Genomic DNA, 12015 nt, shown 5'->3' with positions numbered 1-12015 from the left:
TACCTTAGCCGGGGCCGTTTGTGTCTTTTGACTCACGTATGCGATAGTGTCGCTAGCAATCCAATGTCAAAGAACCCGAATCGACATGACTAGTCATAAACCAAAGTGGCAGTACCGTACAAGGACATGCATACATGACCCAACAAAGCAGGTGTCGGTCATCAGCGAATGTAGACGAGTCGTAACAAGCTACAAGAACTCCATTACATCGCGTGGCATTTCCCCAAAGGGGACAGACACGACAGCTAAGAAGGACACATGCCGGTCAACCAATGTGTCCGGAGCAGTAGCGAACTACCAAGGCTCATTGGATCACAAAGGGGCATTTCCTCATAAGGAGTGCTACTAAAGTTCACGACTAGGTAATCGAACCCCATACATATCAAGTACGACACACGTACGCATGGCATACCGATATGTATAGATACATCGATGGCATCACAACCTAACCATAAACATACAAACTTTATTTAAGAGGCTCGGAAGAGCCATACACATAATATTACACATTAAGGGTCTCACGACCCATAATAACAGTCATACAATTACAAGCCAGCGAAAGAGTTATAAACTGTCTGGGTACAGACAGGGCAACTAGAAGGCACATGGCCTGACTATACTACAGAGCCGACGTAGGGCCAGATCGTAGCTGGGACACCAGCTACTCGTCGTAGTCGATGTCTACGAAGAACCCTCCATTAGGGTCATTAGCAACCTCTGCAACATTTATTAAGAAAACATGAGTACGAAGGTACTCAGCACGACTTTAGGAGAACTAACTACTCATGCAAGGTATCAAAAGGTATTGTGGGGTTTCATGCGGAAAGCCAGCATTTGACTCGTGGCTAGACAACTTGCATTTTTAAATAATTTTGACAACTTGATTTCTCGCACACGAGTCCACTAACACCACAACAATACACTATCGTGGAATCATTCCGTCTCCGTACGGAAATGCTGTCCATGACACTCACACTTATCTTGGCAATTTTATGAGTAGCCCTTGAAGTTATCTATGAACAACATATGTCTCCAAGTAGTCCATATCCGCGGACGCGGCTATTCGAATAGATCATAACCCTGCAGGGGTGTACTTCGTCACACACGCTCTCGTCACTTATCGCCATGTGCACGTCATGCACCTCGGCAACCTTCAAGCGGAAGCCCAGCGAGGGAGTCGGCCACGACCGTTAACCACACTAGTACCTAGTCCAGGTTTATCGCCTATCTGAGAGTAACCCCTACGGAAGTCCGTCCGAGGTTTCCGCCACGGCCTCAAACGATGTGCGCAGGGTTCCCAAGCCCACCATCCAGGTGCCACTTGGTACACCGTGCCACTGCCTACCGCATCACGGTCCACCTCTCAGGTCAGCAGCATGCACGGCCTCCAGCATTACTATAAACACCAGAAACTACATGCAACTCCTGGACCGAGTACTACGCGATTAATAGGCCGAGCGGGGTCATATTTCAGGCCCCAGCATGTGGTAGTATCTAGTCTTGGATTACATACACGCAACTCAGTTCCTAAGGACGGTTCCAATGAAACAACCCGCCATGTACTCCTACACAGCCTTTCACCGGTACCTTTACCAAATCAAGTTCAACACACAACCTTTGCTCACCGAACACATTCCACATTTCTGTTCATCTCCCAGATGACAGACCATACACAACTCTAAGCATAGCATGCATAGCAGGATAAGGCACATCATAGCTCAAGCAACTACCAGGTATGCTAGGTTGCAAGGTTCGGCTATTTACTGTGACAAAGTTAGGTCATGCAAAGGAAGTGGGTTCAACTAACGTGGCAAAAACAGTTGAAGCATTTGATCCTAATGCAATAATTAAGTGCAGGAGCAAGAACATGGGAATTATCGGAATGATCAAAGGGGTTGCTTGCCTTGTTGCTCAGAGGAGGAACGATATCCGTCAGACGGATATTCGGTGGAATCCGGGGTTGCGGAGCCTACCGAAATAAATTGCAACATTCAATAACAATCATATGCAATCAAAATGATGCATGAGCATGGCATGAGAATGCAAGGTGATAAGTTATTATAATCAACATGTATTAGGTTTAGAGTTGTTGATTTGAATCATATTCGGTATCACTTCAAACGGGGTATTCACGGTTACCGATTTAATTGACTCGACCTGATGCTCAGATCAACTTGATGTTGGCTTGCATGAGATGTCATGTTATGGTACTGATTTGTAACTAGGACAGTGTGTGATCATTGCAAACATAATGAAATTTGAATATTTTTGCAAATTCCATTTAAAAAGTGATTATAAGAATTGAATTATTCCTTATTCCACAATTTAGGGTTCTGTACCTTTTTCAAACATAGTTGAAAATAGCATAATCAGAATCCTTGAATTTTTCTGATACTTTTTCATATATAAATTATTTTCATTGGAGTTACAAATTAATTTCTATGATTTTTACAAGTTTTAGCAATTTACTGGAATTATTTCTATACTGGAAATTCTATTTATTGCATCAGACTGACGTCAGCAGGTCAGCCGACCTGTTCAGGTCAAACCTGACAGGGGGGACCCACTGGTCAGCCTTTCTGGGACTAATCCCGCGCTGACCAGTCCTAATTGGGGTTTGACTTGGCCTTGGGCCCACTGTCAGCGAGTGATTAAGCCCTGAGCTGCTGGGTTAGCTTTGCCACGTCGACCCCCACCGGAGGGTGGTCACCGGCGACCAGGCCCACGGCGGAGGGCTCGCCGGAGGCGACCTAAACGGCGCTGCACAGCACCAATTCGAACGCGGTTTGCAGCTACGGCACGCAGGCGAAGTGGCCGATCTGGCAGGGGCATCAGGGGAGGCTAGGGTCGCCGGGAGAGGCGCCGACGACGAGCCGGAGCGGCGGCCGAAGCTCCGCCTTCTATGAGAGACGGCTCTCGGGCACGGGGAGGGCAGCTGAGGGGCTCATCACGCTCCTGGAGGCTCCAGGAGCTCGAACCCTAGCTCGAGCGTGTGGATCGGACACCACAGCGACGACGACGACATGGCCGACGGCGAGGAGCTCTCGGCCTTGGTGGGGAACGAGGCTACGATGCACGGGAGAGCGTGGGGCGAGAGGGGAAACGACGACGAGCTCACGGCGGTTCCGATGGTGCTGATGAGGGGCTCGAGGATGTGCCGGAGGGAGCGAATCGACGGGAGAGGTCCGGCGGCCGGAGGTGGAAGACGACGGCGTTGGGGGCGATGCAGAGCTTGGGGAGACTTCGGCTTCTGCAGAGATGACCAGGGCGACGAGGCGGAGCTAACAGACTACTCGGAGGAGGGTTCCCATGGCTAGAGGTGCTGCGGCTCGAGCTCGAGCTCGGCTCCAATGGCGGCAGCAGGAGGGAGGGCAAGATCCGAGAGGGGAGGAAGAACAGTGCTGGGGAATGGATAGAGGAGACCCTGGGGAGCTTATCCCGGCCTTGCCAGCGCGAGGCGGCGGCCAGGCAGGCGCACAGGTGCGTGGCCGCGCCGGAGGAGGCGGCGGCCACCTCCTGCTCCTACTGGCGCGAGGGAGGGGACGAGCCAGGGAGATGGGTCGGGCCAGGCTAGGCGACAGGTAAGGGTTTCCCATTTTTTTTTCTGTTTTTGTTTTTCCGTTTTGCTAACTATTGTTGTGTTATTTATTTCAGCTCCAAAACAAAAAGTAAAAACTATTTTAGACCTCCTGAAATATTGTTATAATATTCCCAACCATTTCCAAAGTTTTCAACATTTTTGAAAATTTATAGTTTCTGATTTCAAATTTCAATTTTGAAACCACTGGCTTTTGCATTAATTTAAAAAATGCTTAAAGTGTCAAGAAAATAGTTTTCTCCAATGCTCATTTACTTTCATGATTTATCAGAAAGTTTGAACATTTCTTGAGGCCATTTTGGGTTCATTGATTTCAACTAGTTTGAGATTTTCTTTATTTAAAGTAGTAGCTAGGGTTTTGAGTTTTTCCTTTGCCACTATCTTGTTTTTGTTGAAACTCCTTAGATGCAAATGCAAAGAAGACATGAGCACAAGACTAAATTGCTTAAAGTGTTAGGGATGTGACAGGTGAACTACTCACGCATCATCGGAGAGGTCATGGTGTTGATGAAGAAACCCTCCGTATCCGAATCCCCCCTCCGGCAGGGCACCAGAACGTGCCCCACATGGGATCTTGCGGAGACAGAAGCTTGCGGAAGTGGAAAAGTACTTTTGATGATCTCCTGATTTTTTCTGGGATTTTAGGGAATATATAGGCGAAAGACCTAGGGCAGAGGTGTCCCAGGAAGCCCACAAGCTTGGGAAGTGCGGGCCCCCTGGCCGCGGCTAGGGGGCTTGTGGGGTCCCTGCTGGCCCCCTGCCCTGATTCTCACGCTTCCCGATCTTCTTCTGTTTCGGAAAAAAATCTTTTTGGAAGTTTCGTTCCGTTTGGACTCCATTTAAAATCCTCCTGTGAAAGGGGTCAAAAACATGGAAAAAACAGGAACTGTCACTTGGCACTGAGTTAATAAGTTAGTCCCAAAAAAGATATAAAAGGCATACAAAACATCCAAAGTTTGACAAGATAATAGCATGAAACCATCAAAAATTATAGATACGTTGGAGACGTATCAAGCATCCCCAAGCTTAAGACCTGCTCGTCCTCGAGTAGGGAAGTGATAAAGACTGAATTTTTGATGTGGAATGCTACCTAGCATAGTTATCCTTTGTAACTTCTTTCATGTGACATGAATGTTCAGATCCGTAAGATTCAAAACAATAGTTTGCTATTGACATGAAAACAATAATACTTCAAGCAAACTAGCAAGGTAATCATGAACTTTCAAAATAACAAGGGCAAAGAAAGTTATCCCTACAAAATCATATAGTCTAGCTATGCTCCATCATCCTCACACAACTAATGTAAATCATGCACAACCCCAGTACCAGCCAAGTAATTGTTTTCGCACTCTCACTTTCTCAAAACTTTTTATAACTATCATGCAATACATGAGCGTGAGCCATGTATATAGCACTATAGGTGGAATAGAGTGTGGTGGTGGTTGTGAGACAAAAAGGAGGAGATAGTCACATTGACTCGGCATATCAAAGGGCTATGGAGACGCCCATTAATAGATATCAATGTGAATGAGTAGGGATTGCCATACGAAGGATGCACTAGAGCTATAATTATGCAAAAGCTCAAAAGGAGAACTAGTGGGTGTGCATCCAACTTGCTTGCTCATGAAGACCTAGGGCAATTTTAAGGAAGCCCATCATTGGAATATACAAGCCAAGTTATATAATGAAGATTCCCACTAGCATATGGTGGTGACGAAACGAGAGGCTCTCAATCATGAAGAACATGGTGCTATTACGGAGCACAAGTGTGGAAAAAGATAGTAGCATTGTCCCTTCTCTCTTTTTCTCTCTTTTATTTATTTATTTTTTATTTGGGCTCTTGGGCCTCTTTTTTCTCATATTTTTATTTGGGCTCTTTGGCCTTTTTTTTTATTTCCTCACATGGTACAATGCTCTAATAATGCTGATCATCACACTTTTATTTACTCACAACTCATAGCTCAGAACGATGATGTCTCTATAGGAAATGCCTCCAGCAGTGTACCGGGATGTGGAACGATCTAGCTTGGCGTATGACGTTGAAACATCTTGCTAGATATCTTGCGATCATGCAATGCAAATATGAGAGTGACGACACAAGTCATGAGACGGAACGGTGGGAGTTGCATGGCAATATATCTCGGAATGGCTATGAAAATGCCATAGTAGGTAGGTATGGTGGCTGTTTTGAGGAAAGCATATGGTGGGATTTGTGTACCGGCGAGAATTGCGTGGCACTAGAGAGGTTAGCAATGGTGGAAGGTGAAAGTGCATCTATACCATGGACTCACATTATTCATGAAGAACTCACATAATTGTTGCGAATGTTTTTATTAGTAACCGAAACAAAGTGCTAAACGCATACTCCTAGGGTAAGGGTTGGTAGGTGTTAACCATCGCGCGATACCGACCTCAACACAAAGGATGACAATCAATAGATCAATTATGCTCTGACTTCCTAACATGGCGGTTCACCATACGTGCATGCTACAGGAATCACTAACTTCAACACAAGTATTTTTACATTCACCACAACCTACTAACATAACTCTTAATATTACCAAATCCACATCTCAAAACTAATTGAGAGGAATCAAGACTTCACTTTCTACTCAATGCACATGAAGATGGAGGTTTTTGTATCCTTTTTGGGTACCTATCACCTTTGGGACTACTTTCATAGCATAAGTCAACTACCAAGTCACGCACCGCCGTGCTCTAAAAGATCTAAGTGAAGCACATAGAGCAAAATTATCTAGATCTAAAGATATAAGTGAAGCACGACGAGCATTCTAGCAAAATCACGATGAGTGTGTGTCTCTCTCAAAAGGTTTGCAACAAGGATGATTGTGACACAACAAAAAGAAAAGACTTGTATGATACAAGACGCTCCAAACAAAACACATATCATGTGGTGAATAAAAATATAGCTCCAAGTAATGTTACCGATGGATTGAAGACGAAAGAGGGGATGCCTTCTCGGGGCATCCCCAAGCTTAGGCTTTTTGGTGTCCTTGAATTTGGCTTGGGATGACTTGGTCATACCCAAGCTTGACCTCTTTCCACTCCTTCTCTTTTTGTCCATGAGAACATCACCCAAAACTTGAAAACTTCACAACACAAAACTTAAACAGAAACTCGTGATATCATTAGCACAAGAAAACAAACTACCACTTCTTTAGGTACTGTAGAAATCTTCATTTCTATTTATATTGGTGTTATGATACTGTATTCTCACTTTTCCATGGCTAGTACCCCCCGATACTATCCATAGTTTCATCAACACAAGCAACCAACTCAACAAAAACAGAATCTGTCAAAAATAGACCAGTCTGTAGCAATCTGTATACTTTCTATACTTTTGTTACCTCAAAAATTCTGAACAATTACGAGTGTGTGGGAAAAAGGCAGATCAACCAACAGCAAAAATAATCAACTCAAAAGCTCTTTCTGAATAAAAATGAAAAATCATCTCGTGAGCAAAAAGTTTCTCTCTGTTTCCAGCAGGATCAAACAACCATCACCAAGACTAGTCATAAAGGTTTTGCTTGGCCCAAACACAAAAAGAAACACAAAAGACACAATCATAACAGAATTATGACGGTGTGGATGCAACAAAACAGGAATAAAAAGAAATAAATTCATTGGGTTGCCTCCGAACAAGCGCTATTGTTTAACGCCCTTAGCTAGGCAAAAGGCGATAGAATCACGTATCGTCGTCTTTGCTGCTCAAACCATAAGTAGCCCTCATCATGGATTCATAAGGAAATCTTATTTTCTTTCTAGGAAAATGCTCCATGCCCTTTTTAAAGGAAATTGAAATATAATATCCCCTTCCTTCATATCAATGATAGCACCGATAGTCCTTAGGAAAGGTCTACCAAGAATAATAGGGCATGTAGGATTGCAATCAATGTCAAGCACAATGAAATACACGGGTACATAGTTCCTATTTGCAATAATAAGAACATCATTGATCCTTCCCATGGGTTTCTTGACAGTAGAATCTACAAGATGCAAATTAAGAAAACACTCTTCAATCTCATTAAAACCCTAGAACATCACATAAAGACTTTGGAATCGCGGAAACACTAGCACCCAAATCGCACAAAGCATTGCATTCATAGTTTTTGATTTTAATTTTGATAGTAGGTTCCCACTCATCATGAAGCTTTCTAGGGATAGAGACTTCCAATTCAAGTTTCTCTTCAATAGATTTTATCATAGCTTCGACGATATGATCGATAAAGGCCTTGTTTTGGCTATAAGAGTGTGGAGAGTTTAGCATGGATTGCATCAAGGAAATGCATTCAATCAAGGAGCAATTATCATAATTCAATTCCTTGAAATCCAAAGTAGTAATTTCATTACTACTCAAAGTTTTAATATATTCTACTCCGCTTTCAATGCTTTTAGCATCAAGATAGATGGACTCCGAATCATCGGGGCATTTTTCAACCAAGGTGGATTCATATCCAGCCCCATCATCATTAGGTTTGACACAAGAAAACAAAGATTCAATGGAAGTCACACCAAGCACTTTAAGATCTTCGTGATTCTTATCACGAGAACACGCCTTTTTAAGCCATTCATGTCTAACACGAATTTGGGCGGTTCTTTCTTTGCTCTCACTCATGGAAACACGCATAGCTTTTAAAGTTTCATCCACATTGATCTTGGGAGGAGCACATCTAACTTTCAAAGCATCAATATCACTAGACATTCTATCAATGCTCTTAGCCAAATCGTCAATTTTGAGTAGTTTTTCCTCTATGGACGCATTCAAAATCTTTTGCAAGTTGATAAACTCTTTGATATTACTCTCTAGATCAGAGGGTAATCTATTGTAATTTCGATGAGTATTGTTGTAGGAGTTGCCAAAGTTATTAGAGGAGTTACTAGGAAAAGGCCTAGGAATATAGTTTCCTCTAAAAGCATTGTTGTTGCCAAAATTATTCCTACCAACAAAATTAATGTCCAAGCTAGCATTTCTACTCTCAATCAAGGAAGACAAGGGCATATCATTAGGATCTAAAGGAGCACTTCTAATAGCAACCAAATTCATTAACTCATCCATCTTAGCACTCAACGAGTTAATTTCTTCTATAGCGTGTACCTTCTTACTAGTAGGTGACCTTTCAGTGTGCCACTGAGAGTAGTTCATCATGATATTATCTAGGAGTTTTGTGGCTTCTCCTAACGTGATTTCCATGAATGTTCCACCTGAGGCGGAGTCCAAGATATTTCTAGAAGCGAAATTCAAGCCAGCGTAGAAGATTTGTTAATCATCCAAAGACTCAAGCCATGAGCCGGACAATTTCTAATCATCAATTTCATTCTCTCCCAAGATTGTGAAACATGTTCATGATCAGGTTGCTTAAAATTCATGATATCATTACGGAGAGAGATAATCTTAGCCGGTGGAAAATACTTGGATATATAAGCATCTTTGCACTTATCCCAAGAATCGATACTATTTTTGGGCAAAGACGAAAACCAAGTTTTTGCTCGATCTCGCAACGAGAAAGGAAAAAGATTCAATTTAATCACATCATTATACATATCTTTTTTCTTTTGCATATCGCAAAGCTCTATGAAGGTATTAAGATGGGATGTGGCATCTTCACTAGGAAGGCCGGAAAATTGCTCTTTCATAACAAGATTCAGCAAAGCGGCATTGATTTCGTATGACTCCGCACTAGTGGCGGGAGCAATCGGAGTACTAATAAAATCATTATTATTAGTATTCGAGAAGTCACAAAGTTTGGTGTTTTCACTCATGGTGACTTCAGCAAGGAAGCAAGCACACAAGCGAACAAAGAGCAAGCGAGAGAAAAGGGCGAATGAAAAGGCAAACAAAAAAGGCAAAGATTTTTTGTAATTTTTTTTTCAGAAGTGGGGGAGAGGAAAATGAGAGGCAAAAAAGTAAATGCAAGAAATGAGTTTGCGACACTTACTTGGATGAGTTCTTGACTTGATCCTCCCCGGCAACGGCTCCAGAAATCCTTCTGCTACTTCTCAAACAACAATGCCAGAATTTGACACGTTGTCGGAGACTTGCTTGCGTTGGTTTTTCTCCCTTGAAGGGGAAAGGGTGATGCAGCACTGGAGCAGTAAGTATTTCCCTCAGTTTGAGAACCAAGGTATCAATCCAGTAGGAGAATCTCATCAAGTCCAGAGTACCTGCACAAACACAAAAGAGCTTGCACCCAACGCTATAAAGGGGTTGTCAATCCCTTCAAGATTGATTGCAAAGTGAGATGTGAAGGCGGAAAGTGCAACGAAGAAAAAGAGTAAGGATGAAAATATGGTGTGGAGTACACCCGGGGGCCATATTGTTCACTAGAGGCTTCTCTCAAAATAGCAAATATTACGGTGGGTGAACAAATTACTGTCGAGCAATTGATAGAACCGCGCAAAGTCATGACGATATCTAAGGCAATGATCATACATATAAGCATCACGTCCGAGACAAGTAGACTGATACTTTCTGCATCTACTACTATTACTCCACACATCGACCGCTATCCAGCATGCATCTAGTGTATTGAGTTCATGACGAACAGAGTAACACCTTAAGAAAGATGACATGATGTAGAGGGACAATCTCAAACCAATGATGAAAACCCCATCTTTTTACCCTTGATGGCAACAACATGATGCATGCCTTGCTACCACTTCTATCACTGGGTGAGGTCACCGCACGGTATGAACCCAAAACCAAGCACTTCTCCTATTGCAAGAATCATAGATCTAGTTGGCCAAACAAAACCTGCAACTCGAAGAGAATTACAAGGATATGAAATCATGGATAAGAGAGATCAGAAGAAACGCAAATAAGATTCATAGATAATCTGATCATAAATCCACAATTCATCGGAGCTCGACAAACACACCGCAAAAGAAGATTACATCGGATAGATCTCCATGAAGATCATGGAGAACTTTGTATTGAAGATCCAAGAGAGAGAAGAAGCCATCTAGCTACTAGCTATGGACCCGTAGGTCTATGGTGAACTACTCACGCATCATCGGAGAGGTCATGGTGTTGATGAAGAAGCCCTCCGTATCCGAATCCCCCTCCGGCAGGGCACCAGAACGTGCCCGAGATGGGATCTTGCGGAGACAGAAGCTTGCGGCGGCGGAAAAGTACTTTCGACGATCTCCTGATTATTTCTGGGATTTTAGGGAATATAGAGGCGAAAGACCTAGGGCAGAGGTGGCCCAGGGAGCCCACAAGCCTGGGAGGCGCGGGCCCCCATGGTCGCGGCTAGCGGGCTTCTGGGGTCCCTGTTGGCCCCCTGCCCTGATTCTCAGGCTTCCCGATCATCTTCTGTTTCGGAAAAAATCTTTTTGGAAGTTTCGTTCCGTTTGGGCTCCATTTAAAATCCTCCTCTGGAAGGGGTCAAAACATGGAAAAAATAGGAACTGACACTTGGCACTGAGTTAGTAAGTTAGCCCCAGAAAAGATATAAAAGGCATACAAAACATTGAAAGTTTGAGAAGATAATAGCATGAAACCATCAAAAATTATAGATACGTTGGAGACGTATCATGTCTCGAAACGACGAACTGTCGCAACGGTGCACAGTCGGGGAGAACAAAATTTTATCTTGAAATTTTAGTGAGGGATCACCTTATAATGCTACCGTCGTTCTAAGCAAGATAAGGTGCATAAAAGGATTAACATCACATGCAATTCATAAGTGACATGATATGTCCATGATCTTGTGCTTCTTGATCTCCATCACCAAAGCATCGGCATGATCTTCATCGTCACCGGCACCACACCATGATCTCCATCATCATGATCTCCATCATCGTGCCACCATCGAGGTTGTCATGCTATCTATGCTATTACCACTAAAGCTAAAACCTAGCAATATAACTAAAACATCTGCAAACACAAACATTAGTTTAAAGACAACCCTATGGCTCCTGCCGGTTGCCGTAGCATCGACGTGCAAGTCGATATTTAACTATTACAACTTGATCATCTCATACATCCAATATATCACATCATGTCTTTGGCCACATGGCATCACATGCATACCCTGCAAAAACAAGTTAGACGTCCTCTAATTTGTTGTTGCATGTTTTACGTGGCTGCTATGGGTATCCAATATGATCGCATCTTACTTACGCAAAACCACAACGGTGATGTGCAAATTGCTATTTAACGTGTCTCCATGGACCGCCTCGGTCAAAACCAATTCAACTAAAGTTGAAGAAACAGACACCCGCCAGTCATCTTTATGCAACAAGTTGCATGTTAGTCGATGAAACCGGTCTCTCGTAAGCGTACGAGTAAGGTTGGTCCGGGCCGCTTCAATCCAACATTACCGCCGAATCAAGAAAAGAATAAGGATGGCAGAAAATCGAAAATCAACACCCACAAAAAAATATTGTGTTCTACT

Source organism: Hordeum vulgare, chromosome 5H (assembly GCF_904849725.1).
Source record: "Hordeum vulgare subsp. vulgare chromosome 5H, MorexV3_pseudomolecules_assembly, whole genome shotgun sequence".
NCBI lineage: Eukaryota > Viridiplantae > Streptophyta > Magnoliopsida > Poales > Poaceae > Hordeum > Hordeum vulgare.
Note: the sequence above shows the minus strand (reverse complement) of the source record.